This window comes from Ambystoma mexicanum, chromosome 10 (assembly GCF_040938575.1).
Source record: "Ambystoma mexicanum isolate Mex_15411 chromosome 10, UKY_AmexF1_1, whole genome shotgun sequence".
In the NCBI taxonomy this organism is placed as follows: Eukaryota; Metazoa; Chordata; class Amphibia; order Caudata; family Ambystomatidae; genus Ambystoma; species Ambystoma mexicanum.
This window is the reverse complement of record NC_090932.1, coordinates 1,490,792,432-1,490,806,808: the sequence shown is the minus strand read 5'-3', so window position 1 is coordinate 1,490,806,808 and position 14,377 is coordinate 1,490,792,432. Positions and strand designations below refer to the sequence as shown.

Below are 14,377 nucleotides of genomic sequence, written 5' to 3'. Positions count from 1 at the left end.
GTTTAGCCAAAGCTCTGCCACCAGACAAATGTGATTATGCAGTTAGATATTTTGAACAGGTGTGACAATACTTTTAAAGACAGCCAAGGGCTGTTGGAATGAATGTGGTTTCAGCAGGCTGTTTTAGGAAGGCATGTATTTCTTTGTAGTCGCTGTGTTGCCGAATCACCTTGCAGCTGCCGGTATGCCAGTAGACTGGGTCCTGCAAAGTATACATGTGAAATATACTTTTCAGCATAGAGCATTTTGAAGTGAGGCCTGATATCAGCAGAGACCACTTTCTGAGAGAGAAAACCACCATCATTCTAGATAGCAAAAAACACATTTTAATAACTTTATCTGATGGGGTAGGGATGAGGGGGTGGAGTGCACCTAATCACCCTTGGTTGGTTAGGGTTGCCTTCCTAAACCTGGTCACTTGCACACATTTGGGGGAAATGTTTACATCCCTCCAATTAATAAATGAAGTGCTTAGCAAAGAGTTGGTGGTGCGGTGCCTAGAGGTGCCTATGGAGTTTTGCAGTGGATTTGAATGTTTTTTTCCATTACATCTCCTGAGAGACTTATCTTGCTGCTGTAGCTTTATAAGAAAGGATTGCTGGTTCCCGATTCCGGCTGCACAAAGTGCGCGCTACGTGCTGAGCAAAGTGTCTGTGTCAGAATCCGGGGGCGGCTGGCATTGGGATACCGTGAAGAAAGCAGCCCCTCGGTGATCGAGCGCAATGAGTAAAGTTTGGACTCTTGGCACTTGATCTTGAAGAATTTGTAGGCTTTTTCCTCTTTTGGCTCATCGTTATTGCCTATTGGATTATTTCTACACCCCAACTGTTATGTTTGACGGCAGTATGTCGGTATTTAATCTAAGAAGCAACCTGATGTTGGCTAAGTCCGGTAAGGGTTTGGAAGAGAACTTTGACACTGTGCCAACTCTTAATCAAGGAAACAAGTTGGCGAGTGCTATGGTGTGTCTGCCTGCCTGGTGCATTTAAATCAAGTTGACTCTTGTGTTTCAACCTGTTATTTTTAAGAGCTATGTGTGGGAGAAGACCCTGTTGAACATATTGAGGTCTACCAAGTACCTATAGAGGCAGAAGCGCTGGGTTGCACAGGGCCCACCCCTCTCTGTGGCCACTGAATATGCAACTAAGGAGGTTTATGATCTATCTTTTGTATCAGTGCCTATACAGACATCTTCTGAGAACTCAATAGCTGTAGAGAGTAATGTCTTTCACCCATGTATATCTGGAGGTACGATTACAGGTACAAGTGCAGTCCACCCACTTTCTAGAACGTGAGAGCCCCAAGAAAGTGCCTAGTAAGTCTGATAGGATCACTAGAAAAAGAACTGATGTGAGAGCCACAAAGGAAAATTAAGTCTGACTGATTACTTTGTCAAATGTGGATGTTTATAAGTGACCAAAGTTTCCTGGAAAGCTTTCTGGAAATGGAGCTGTTGGGTGATCGGTTGAATCGTGATCATTGTGCAGAGTTGCCAGAGTGTGGGGATAATGCAGTGGAGAACTTAACTCTTTTAACCGAGCATCTGACGAGTTTAAACAATTCCCCAACATTTATTCATCTGGAAGATGAGTCGTCTGATCAGCTCCTTCATTCATCACACTTTGAGAGAATCGGATGAACTAATTAGGTTGACAACCCCAGAGATTTCAGCACAGAACTTGGTTCTGAGCTCATTTTCATCCTTGCATGATAATTTTCGTTTTGAACTGGATACTCACACTCTGCAATTTAGTGACATAAAAATCAATATAGAATCAGTTCATAATTATGTGCAGTGCTACAAAAACATTCCCTCCGATCTGGCGTCTCATGCTAGTCAGCTTAGTGTCACCAATGTTAACATAGAATCACTTCTTAAATCGGTGACAGAAATAGCATTAGATGTGGCAAAATTGACAAAAAATAAATGCAAATGGCTCTGTTTTACAGACAAGTGTACACTCATGTGTGCATGTGCTGGAGCAGTTGAATGGTCAGAATATAACAAAGAAGGGAAAGAGAGGGTGTCAGAAGAACTCATCCCTTTTGAGAAAGTTTTTGAGTAACCTACACCTCTCGGAGGATGCAGCAGCCTCAGCGGCTGTGGCAGTGGCATCTAGTGTTGTTGAACGTGTTCCCTTGGTTTTGAAAGGAGTGTCAGATATCAATGAAATAGTAGAGAACTTGAAGGATAATGAAAAGGTTTGATACGCCAACCATGTAGGGGTATCCTTCTCCCCCTTGGTCTGTACCTCGGCGTTGGGGAACAAACTTACTGTGCAATATGTGGCACTTGGTGGGGCTTTTGGCTCTGATGGGAGAAATAAAAGATCTATTGATTCCACTTGCCACGAAAGTCGGGTAGGGCTCAGAGTGAAGATAATGCAAGTAAAAGATGCTTGAATTAAGGGCATGCTTGAAGCCCCATGCCTGTCAGGCCTGCAGTGGGAATTGAAAACAAAGGAAGTACGTCCTATTTCTGAGTTTGGAAAGGCCAGTATTGCCTGTCAATGGCTGGATCGGGGTAAAAGTAACCCATTTAAAGAGTACACTGAACAATTTCCTTTTCGACAGAATGCTTCTGGCTCTCATGTGCCTGTTGTCACTGATCCAGAGTTCGCCTCTGGGCCTAGAATTGCTGCTTTTGGGGTCCCTAATGGTAGAGAGCCAATATTGGTAAATGAAGTTGAATCTGGAAAATAATATATGAATAAGGACGTGAGCCTGCAATGCGCTCTTGGTGGAGTAATTGATTTAGTTGTTGTTGGCCAAGGGAAATGTATACCTACCTTTAAGTTAGTAGGGTTGCAGGTGCCCCTGGGTTTAAATACACACAAACCCAAGTGGGACTTTGATGTACTGGTCATATTGCTAAGTCTCAGGGTTTGTCGATTTTAATGGCTGATGTTACTGCACAAAAAGTCTTAATAGGTTGTGAGACAAACAACCTAGTAATAGCTCAGGCAGCTTATTATGCCATACAAGTCACGACTCAATGTCTTTCGTGTCAAGGAGTCGAGGTGATATGGCACCGGAAAGTAAAACGATAAGGAGTAACCACTTTGAAGCATTCAGCTCTCGTCCAAAAGACTGCTATCATATAGACTATGGCACATGCTCTACTCGTTATCCATCATCTTCCCAATCAAGGGCCGCCCTATGTGGCAGGTAACATTGTGATGGACCTACTAAGAGATATATCCTTGAGAGATTAGAATCAGGTCGTTTAGATCTTGCATTAAATAGAACTAATGTTATGAATCTTTTGTATGAAACCTCCACAATTGTGATTATTGGGCTCTAAAGATATTGAGAGAGTGTGTTTTCCATTTGATAACAGCATAGACCTTGTGCAGTTGGACTTTAAGTCCATAAATGTGGTTAATTTGTTCTTATCCACTATAGACTATAGAATAGGGTATGATCTGGTCCCAGAAGCTGCATGCGGGAGTGCTTTAGATGATGACTGGTTAGCTGATTGTGACTCTGAAAATGAATACTTGAAGGGGACTCATAAGCCTATAAAAGTCACTTGTGCTGTAGGACACTGTAACAAGAGGGTGTTGGAGTTTGCTGACAATTAATGAAAAATCACGAGAAACTGCACCATTGATTGGCAATGGTTTCCTGTTCTGTTATTGGTAAACATTTATCGGAACTCATGGGACAGTTGTCAAGACCCAAAAAGAAGGAGAGAATATCGAACCTCTTCCGCCGAACCACAGAAACCAAATAGATTGGCCCTCCCACCGTGGTTGGCACGGGCGCCTGATGTTTGGAATAACAGATAGCCACGTGGCAGCCAATAGGAGGAAGAGGAATTAGGCAGAGGTGGTGGATAGGGAAGGGGAAGTAAGGAAAACCGGAAAGAGGGTAAAGGGAAGCATAATTGGATAGGTTTGGGGGAAGTTAAGGAAAAGCAAGACACACATACCAACAATCCTGACCTGTTCTCACCACCAGACCTGCCTGTCACCTAAACATAGAACTGAAACCTGGTTACTCCTGCCTAGGCCTACAACACTCCTACTGTGATTGAGACACATAACATGGAACTTAATGCAACATGGAAACACACATGGATACTGTAGCAAGCAGTATGGTGCGTACAAGGTCTTTTCCCTCTATGAAATAACAACACCCATGGCCCGTTGGGCAAGCAAAAGCAAACATAACATACATTACATTAAGGGGTCCCCCATAATACAACCTAGTAGTACCTGACCTCTCCCTTCTCATGTAATGACAGTGCCTTTAAACTAGCACACACATTCCCACTCAGAGGGGAATTCCGTGCTTTTCCGTGGACTCGTAGCGTCTTTGGGAAAACATAAAACAATGCTTGTAACGTAAATGTCCAAACAGTCCTTCAGCCGAAGAGCTAGCAGAGCATGCGGGCAGAAGCTCTCAATAAGATTGCATACACGCGTGTGAAGCGTGCACGTATAATTCATATGCACACACAGCAGGAAAACATTATGCAGCTACTTAGCTGAATGCCCGGGAGCCCCGTCGGACTATCTGGACCTGGAGAAGTAAAGCGAAGAACTCTTCAGGGCCACCTCTAATCACCGCCGCGACCCAGGCTGAGCAAATTCCAGTATTCCTCCGGCATCCCTGCTCCTTCCAGTCTTCCTCACAAACGCTACTGTGAGCGCCCGTGCCCAAAATGCGCCATAATCCGCACCTGTGCACGGGCGACCGGCCTATGAAATAGTTCCTTCAATTGAAATCAGGTGCTGCGGCGCGCGAAGCCTAGGACTACAGAACCTTCCCACAGCTGCTGGGAAGTATAGTTCTTCCCGATACTTAGCGTTTCTTATGCCCAACACGTCTTTTCCTGCCCCAGCCCCATCCCCAATTCCTGACAACAGTGATTTGGAGGCTTTTCTAGCAAATTTATTCAGCATAATTGAGACTTTTTGATTGATGACGGAGGTGCGCATGTTCTTATTTCTGGGGATCTAAATTCAGATTCTCTTTTGGCAATGGGACACGAGAATCAGTTGCAGAGGACGTGTAGGGATTTGGGCTCCAAACTGTTTTTGAATGGCAAGTGTTGGTGTAAATTCTTTGATCTGTGGGCCTTAAAGTTTTCCAATTGGGACATAATGGGGACATTCCCTCTAATCCAACATGGCGTAGTGGCGAAAAAATATCTTATTTGGACTATTTGATTCTGTCCGAGGAACATTTCCAAGTGTGTATAGAATTTAGGATAAAAAAAGATACCCAACTGAGTGATGTTGTGTCAGCGAAGTGGGACCTTGTGGTCACTAGTAAGATCAATAGTGCTTATACGAATTTGAAGGGAACCCTAGTGGGAATAGATTAGCAAGGCAGATTATTGACATATTTGGTTTTAATGGTAGGGTGTGAAAATGTGTTTTAGAGAATACCACATATGACGAGATTGAAATGTTTACTTCTGGTCTTTTCCCTTTTTTTATCGAGAAATTAGACCTGTCTGGACATTTTACCAGAATCTGTAAATTCAAACCAACCCATCTATTTGATCCTGTTATAAAAGACCGGAAAAATAGCTTAAATGATATTAGGGTTGCTAAGAGGGGTCTTTTGTCGGCTGAGGAGTGTGGGATTCAGTTCATGCATTTTAGGAAGGTTTATAAAAAATGGCACAGGAGTTAGACATATTCAGCTCCAGAGGAAGGGGAAAAGATGTTCCTCATTGTCTGTCAGAAAAAATTGCACAACTTCTGGAGCATGGTGTGACTAAGACCAGGAGCTTGCTCAGAGTAATCCTATTTCAGATGGTAAATGAGGAGAGCACTTCATGATGCTGTATTGCAGACCATACTGTGAAATTCCTTTTCGATGCTATGAATCTGATTGGCCTGTGACCATGTCCTTGGAAATGATTGAAAGTCTAATTGAAAAGTCCACTGTTTTTAGGGACGCAGGGCCAAATTGGCTCTGTAATGTAATCTTGAAGAGTGATGCTGCCCTCTGGGCTCGGTTGTTGTGCATACTTTTTCCCATATTGTATCATCGAAGACCACCCCAGCTACTTGGAAGCAGTCCATAGTAATATCCATATATAAAAAGGGAGCCAGAGATAGTCCTTCAAGCTACCGACCCATCTGACTATTAGATAGTGAGAGTAAGATCTTCGCGGCCCTGGTTCTCAGGAATTTGGAAGCCTGAGCAGAATCAGTGGGCCGTCTACAGAACTAACAGACCGGATTTCGTAAGGGTTTGTCAACATTCCTGAATTTTTTTATTGTCACATGTCTGCAGGAAGGAGCGCGTTTGGTGGGTAATGCCTGTCTATACATGGCCACGGTTGACTATTCCCAGTCCTTTGACCTTGATAATTGGTCATAACTTTGAACTGAATTTCAGAAATGACATTTACCACCCTCACTTCTTTCGATATTGGTGTGTCTGCATGAGGACTGTACATTGAGAGTGAGATTGAATGGAAAGGGCGCGTTGATAACTTTCCAACTTTCCGAGGCCGCAGACAGGGCTGCATCCTTGCTCCCTGTCTATTTAATCTTTACCTGTCAGACTTGGGGGGAGCATTTGTTGAGTACCGCATTTGCTCCACCCAGAATATCATTGTTTCAGTGCCATATTTAACCAATTTAACCTATGCAGATTACGTGGTACTGTTAGCTGGCACCCAGGTGGGCTTGCAGAAACCGTTGGTTTCAATAAGATCATATTCATTACAGAATGATCTATCGATTAACGAAAAGAAAACCTTGCGTCATACGATTTTTTAAAGAATTCTAAGAAGAAAATGGGTTTTACATGGGTTTTGCAGGACCAGATTCTGCCTCCTGTATTGTCCTTAACCTAAGAGGGTTTTGTCTTCGATGCTAAGCCTAGTACTGCAACCACTTTGCCTCGTTTGATGACTAAGGCCAATTCATTTTCAGCACAGATGAGGAATATCAACAATAGTTTTTCTATTTGCCCTTTAATACTTTTTTTATAAAAATGAAAGTTATACCATCATTACTTAACGGCATGGACCTTGTATCTTGTTCAATTGACTACGTAAGGGTTGAAAGTAGAGTCTGGAAAAGGGCCCTCAATCAGACTGTGTGCGATCGAGGCCTTGCGTTTTGAAGATCATTGGAAGATCATTTCGGAATGTAAAGGAGCAGCAGCGGCTCTCTAGCAGTTACCCCAATTACTAGCAAGAGGATACTTGGGCCCCACAAAATCTCCACCACAATAACGGAAGACTCAACCATAGGGCAACACTTACTGTCTTTATTATCCAACAAAAATGACAGGTATCACACTAGAATAGCATATTGTTTCCAGAGCTCTCGTCCTCCAAATGTGTGTCACGCCGCTTTAACCGTGAGTGCCATCACAAAAACAGGTTGTGTCCCCCAAAACCTGTCAGGGATGTGGATTGGTAAGTTCAGGCAAATTACGTATATATGATATATAGGGGTTAGTTTGATTATTGGATCGCCATATCTGGTGGCTCCTCTCGAGGGCCACCTATAGATGCTACAAATACAAAGTCTACTAAATGTCTTCACGTGAAAGGTAACTAAGGATTGCACAGAACGGGTCTTCACAGCCTTGGGACCTTAGACAGCTACTAGTCTGGGTGGACCTTTTCAAGGCAATGGGAACAAACACGGAGCTGCTGTGTGTTCCATCATGTTGCCATCTCTGATCACCTGAGCCTGAGAGAGCACATTCAGTTATTAACCTCGTGCAGCATTTGGATCTTTTCATCTCTGGTTCAATGGGAACAGCTTCCCTCCATCTACCTCTACTGACTAGCCATTGTCCTGCTCTTGCAGGTCACGTTTGTAGAGTCCACAAAATGAAGCTCTCCTGCTTGTAATTATTAGGATTTTAAACTATATTCCTTGCAGGTGTCTGGTTGCCTTGGTGAACTTTGAAACCCTCCATCAGTGCTGGTCCTTGGCTAGGGTTTGCACTGTGTCTGCGCTGCAAGCTTGGTGTGCCTGCCTTTTAGCTGAATCAGGCTGTCAGTCCTTCAATGTATTCGAACTCTGTCTCCCCTTCCTCACTTACTCTAGTGCACCTACATCTTCCTTTGTTGTTCTTATGGTTTTTTAAGGTTAGTCGCAATTAAGCATGTGCAAGCTGAGTATATGTATTTCTGCTTTGGCAAAGGGTATGTATATGTATATGTCCATCATCTTAGCTGCGTGAGTGACAAGCATTTGTTTCGTGTCTATATGTATGTATGTACATATAGCTTTGTGCATGGATGCCTATCTGCTTCATGTCTAAGTGCACCGATGTCGCGATGACAGCATTGACTTCTCAAATTATGATGAATCAACCTGTTCGATTGATGACAACCCTAACTCCTCCACATCGTCAGACGGGTATGGCTTTGAATGGCTGTCTGAGGGAGTAACGTTTCTCACATCTGCAATACATTGATGGTGATGAAGGTCCTAAGAATGATGTGCATCCGTCATTTCTCTGCCTTCAGGCTGCTAGTCGGGTAGGGATCACAAGGGCCACGCTTGGACCGCCGTCTTCAGGAGTATCATACTTTTCTGAACCCACCAGCAAGGTCATTGTATGTTGATCTTTCTGATGCAATGATTGCTGAAGGGCCCTATGAAGGAATTCCAAAAATGTGCTGAATTGATACTGATGGCCTCTGACCAAACTGTTTATCACCTGATTTGTGATCGTTGGGCAGTCAAAAAAAGATTTTAAAATTGGAGACAGACAATCTGTAGAGTGAGGGGGCTGAAACTATATAAGAGTTTGTCGCCATATGGTAAACCTTTGGGAACTGTCCCTTCATATCTTCTGATGTTTCCAAACACCTACTGGTGCTCCCAGTTTCTGAGGTTCAGGTTGAACTTGCTCCGGACAGTGAACATATGTCGGGCAAGATCTACGTTAAGTAATGAAACCGATGCATCTTGTGACAAGTGTAAGATGGAGGGGGTGTTGCAAACAAGGGAGCTTATCATATTGGATTGTGGGGCTCTACAGAAGGAGAAAACAATGTTGTTGGGGCCATATGTCTACAATTTTATGTATTCCTAGACTAATTTGTTTCTCAGGTTATCAAGTGGCAAAGAGACTTCTTTGACAATTGTTACTGTTAAATTGTTAAATTATGCAGGAATCGTGAGACTCAGATATTAGTTTTATATTGTATTTGCTTATTAATAGATTCTGTTTATTTTAGTAATATTGTTTTCATTTGAAATTGTAAATCATATGTATTATAATGATTAAATGGGATCAAATATTATTTTATTTCAAAATGTAAATTGTTTTAGTATGTGTGTTTTTTGTGTAAGGATGTCTTGTGCATCCAATTTCATATTAAAAGATTTTTTTAACGGTGCCTCTGGTTAATCTTCATGTTTTGCATAGAGGGTATCCTGCCAGTGCCCCATTCCCTCCTTCTCCCATGCCTGAACCAAAATCATAGTTATGAGGAATTAGTGACAACACCATGAACATGTCCCGTAGGGCAGTACTGGTGAATATTGGACAAAACCAGCATGAAAATGGATTCTTACAGTGCCATTTATTGTATTCGGCATAGCCAGCAAATTAAAGTGTGTTCTAATGGTAAAATGCAGCCATGTTTAGTTCCTAAGCATTGAAATGGGCTGTACAAAACAATGCAGGCATATATTGTTGAGACAGGTCTCATAGTTTACTGTTGGTGAACTGGCATTATTGGAGTTTTCCTTGTATGGCCTTTTAACCCAATTCGTCTTAGGTTTGGCTTTAATATAAGCCATTTCAACTCATTATTTTAAATAATTTGCTTTGTGGAGAAAACTCCTGAATGCTTCTAAATTATCTGGATTCACTTGCTCCAAAATATTTATGAACTTTGCCCTCACTTTTTTAGCCTTGCTTTCACAATTTTGTCATCCTTTTTAGGACTTTGGCATTTCCACTGTGTTCTTTGTGGTCACCGTGACAAGGTTCTCAATGATCCACAAAGCAAATCCAATATGTGTTCAGTTTTTATTACAGCAATGGTGTTACAAAAACATGCAAGTGGGGTGTGCAATCAATGTGGGGGTCCCTGTACACATTTTCCTCAAGGTTTGAGGGAACTCCACCGCCCTATCACAGTCTCCCTAATCCACCAGTGCTGATGCATGATAGCCAGGGTATCCCTACTGTCTGATTTATCTTTATTCTTGGGATGGGTTGAAAACCATTGCCTTATCTCTGACTCCATCAGGGATTTCTTAGGGGACCTAGCTGGGTAGTCAGCTAGCCCTTGCATGGTTTTCCTCCAGATAAGTCTATTCACCTTTTCCTCACTCTCCTCTGCCGATGTCTGCCCCTTTTCTTCTCCACACACTCACTCTCTCTCAATCAGTCCCTTTATCCCTCTTTTTGTAGCAGTGTGATCTTCCAACGCACCTTATTGGGAGACGGGTGTAGCTGGGCACACAGTAGACAGCTTAACTGTTCACTTAGAACTTGCCTCGCCTCTAACCTGTCTCCAAAACACACTCTCCTGGGTTCAAGATCACCCGAGTGTACCTCGATAGGAAGGTGGGAAGGGTAGGGAAGATCAAAACGTTAGGGCAGGCAGTTTCCCCAAACATCCCTAAGGAGAAAACACAAGGTTAGAGTAACTGGATCACGAAAGGAAAGGCGGACAAAGGAATGCTGGTGTTACGGTTCTTTAGTTGTTTTAAGCTCACAAATATACTTTTCTGGTACATCAGCAGGGTTTTGTGGGTTTTGTATAAAAAGGGGCAAAACACAAAACACTATATACACCTTTCCTTAAACCTAGCAGCTGCATAACTAAAAAATGAAACACCAAAATATAAGGAGTCCTTAAAAAAATATAAAAGTGTCTTAAAAATATTTACAACTCTATACAGTGCACTGTATTAAAAACTATTTTTATAGACCTTACTTGCAAGACAACCTGGCCAGAGCTGTCTCAAGGTCCCTGCTACTGCTCTCTTGATGGCAGGGAGCAACAGTGTGGGGGACCCCCAAAGTCCTTGTTTGGGCTGGGCTGCGTAGCAGCAGCAGCCCAGCACTTATATGCGGTGTGGGACCCCCACAACTGCACTCCACCTGGGCCACGTCTGTCAGGTGTGGCCCAGGGAGTGCAGGTGAGCCACCTGTCAGGGGGATGTGGCCCCTTGATTTAAAGCCCCAAGAGGGCTAAAAACACATTGGGGGCTCCCCAGCTATGGGAAGTACCAGTAATTATAGGTACCTGGGGACGGCGGGGAGTATGGGCCACGGGGGATGGCAGCAGCAGTGTTCAAAGTGCTCCCCTAACAAGGGGAGGGGCAGCATAGAGGCCCGGGCTGCAGCGGTGACAGGTGCTGAGCAGAGCGCCTTCACCGTCTTGAATGGCTAAAAACCAGTGACAAGTGCTCCGCTCGCACCAGCAACGTTTATTTTCCCCTTTTTTAGAGCAAAAGCGACCCTCGTGGGAACACAGAGGGTCCTTTGTGATTTTCTTTTTTACATTTTATTTTGGGAACCCCCGGCATGGCTTGACACACCGGAGATCCTTTCCTCAATCCCCAGATCACTGGGTTACATTTCTCTCTCTTTCACTTCCTATCACTCCTGCTTGTCACTAATTTGCTGGTTTTATCAATCTCTCCCCTTCTCCTGTCCTGACACCCCAGTCACCTCCTGATCTTTCCCCTCTCTGCACTCTGGATCTTGTCTCTCTCTTTCTCCACCTTATCGGTCCACTATTCAGCTCCCTCCTGATCTTGTCTGCTTCCCTCTGGATTTTAATTCTACTCCACACTACCCTTCACTCTGCCAACTGTCACTTCCCACTCTGTCTCTCTCTCCCTCCCCCTGCTCACAACCCACTCTCATTCAATAGGTACGTACCCCTTTTGCAACCCCCTCTCTGTAAACACTCCTCCAAGTCCTTCTCCAGCTGTAAACACTCCTCTCACGTCTTTTGATCCTTCTTTACCTCCTCTTTGGCCTCACCCCTACACTTGGATCGGAGGTTGAAAGCTAGAGATAGAAATGTTCGAGGGAGAAAAGACTGAAGATTATTTTTCCGAAATAACCTTCGGTCTTTTCTCCCATGAATATTTCTGACTTTTGGCCCCAACCCCCAGCCCCACTAACCCCCCCTCCACCCTCCTACTTACCTTGCTGCTGACTCGCTGTGTCCCTGCAACGCATGTTACCTTTCACTTCCGTGATCGGGACCCGGTGCCGCAGGGTCCTTTTCTTCTTTTTCTTTCTTTTTTTTGACTTTTTGGGACTAGCTGCGAGGGACATCCCTGTTACCCCCCACTCCCAATCTAGTGAGCAAGGGTGCGGGGGACAACCCTGCAACCAGCAACCCTTAGCATCGCATGCGTGATCTGGCCGAACTTTTCAGACTTTCGGAATTTCCGAACGGCCGTAATTCGGCCAAATCACGCATCCGGTCTAATAATTTCAAACATTTTGGATGATTCCGTACACGTAACTATTGTCTGACTGCAGGCTTTGTATATGCTTCCTCTTCCTGCCTAAAACGCATCTCTGCTCTCTTTGGTTACCCAAGTCTTTTGTTTCCCTGGGCCAATCTCTGCTTGAGCCATCACCTTCTCTGCTGGAACAACCCCTGGAAGTTTTCATATGGATCTTTTAGACAGCCCGCTTTTCAGGCTCCATCTCTGCCATGCACTGACTGTGGTTGTTAATTCTGTGTTGTCCTCCTGCATTAAGTAAGTCCTTGCCTACAAAAGTTTCGGAGAGTGCCCACTGGCCTCCCCTAATGTGGGGCAGCTCCATGTAGGTTCCAGCTCCGCGCCCCCCCTGCTCCCTTGTATCCAGTTTAGGGTTTGTGGGTCAGGTGTTTGGTCACCCATTCCACTTCTAAATGGGGAAGCCTAATTGATGTTCATTTAGGTAACCAGGCCATTCCTCCCGTTTCGTGCCAGGCCTTGTCTGTTGGGCCCAAGTACATTCTGGTATTTGTAGTTTTTCTCTCCATGGTGCTGCTTCCTGGGACACATTCTCTCAGCGTCTGGCAAATGCTGGTCAGTATAGTCCATTGAGAACGATCTGAAAGAGCAGAAAAAGACACTTGGCCAGGACAGAGGTGATGGGACACTAATCTACAAGTGCGGCTCCATGCATATTGGGGAGCGGGTGACAGAGGTTCCCCTTAACTGCCCCATAACACCTCTGGGGTAGTTCTGGCTCTGGTGTTGCCCTCTTATGCCACATGCCTCAGGTTGAGATGTGCACATGACCCCCCCCACCTTTATAGGGTCAGACCTATGGCCCTGTCACACCACCTTCTAAGTTCTGGTGCTCCACCTTGGCGGGTGTCTACTAAACTCTCCTCACTCACTCTTTTTTGCCCATCTCTCGATATCATTTCTCATATTCCTCAGGTGGCTCTGCGTGGTCCCACCGTTTGGGGTACCCGCTCAACCCCACTAAGTTATGTCCCCTTCTTCTGCAATCTGATATTTTACTAGACTCTTCCTTGCTGCTCCTCTTGTGCTCAGTCAGTCATCCACCGCCTTGTCACACCTTAGCTTGCCATCTTGGCCACTTCACATGTTTAATGCATACACTGACACTGCAGCTGTGTCAGGACTCACTGTACCAGTTTTTGATGTGTTTTGTGTGTGCAGCAGGCGACATGAAGATGGCCAGTGAGTCAGAACTCGATTCTTCATTTTGCTTGCTGTCACTTATGGCACTTCACACTTGAAGACTGTGATTCATGGAATTATTTGTGCCGAAAAGCGGGGATTTGTGCGCCATTCTGCCCGCAAATCCCCATTTGTTAAACCGGGATTTGCGGGCAGAATGGCGCACAAATCCCCTTTTTTCGGCACAAATAATTCCATGAATCAGCCCCTTAGTCGCTTATTAATTTTATGTTGATCTCAAGTATAAAAACACGAGAAGAAAATGGTTAAAACTTCTTCTCAATTGTCTTTATACCGTATCTGCACTTGCACTTTTCAAAGAAACATAACCTGGAATAACTTGAATAGAAGGCCAGCATGTATGGTATTAGTTCTGTTGCTCCCCAACTAATGAATGGAGGTACATGATCAACCAAAACTGATCGAGAGGCTTCACTGGTAGACAAGTAATATCTGATTGACTTGTCCATCTGATCCACCAGTTTTTGGAAAACCAGGTACCCAAAGGTGTTGAAGTTAAAAGTAACATTCACAGTGACACAAGAACACACAGCCACTTGAGGGGGTGCACATGAGTTTGTATGCCGATCAACGCTCCCGTGGGTGTGAAATCTGAAAACCATGGGTGAGTGAGGCCCATGGGAGACACATGAGTGAGTGCACATCTGAATCAGCACTCTGTTCTCGGCTGGCAAGCGGGTAAAGAGAGGGGACTGCTTTGGGACAGGGACATAAGTGCTGTTGGA

General features: G+C 44.3%; 1 protein-coding gene across 16 annotated transcripts in view; it reads left to right on the top strand.

Annotated features, from left to right (window-relative positions):
- Positions 1-14,377, top strand: part of CLIP1 (CAP-Gly domain containing linker protein 1) — a 1,286,645-nt gene that overhangs the window by 531,329 nt on the left and 740,939 nt on the right. The gene's annotated exons all lie outside the window — the stretch shown is intronic.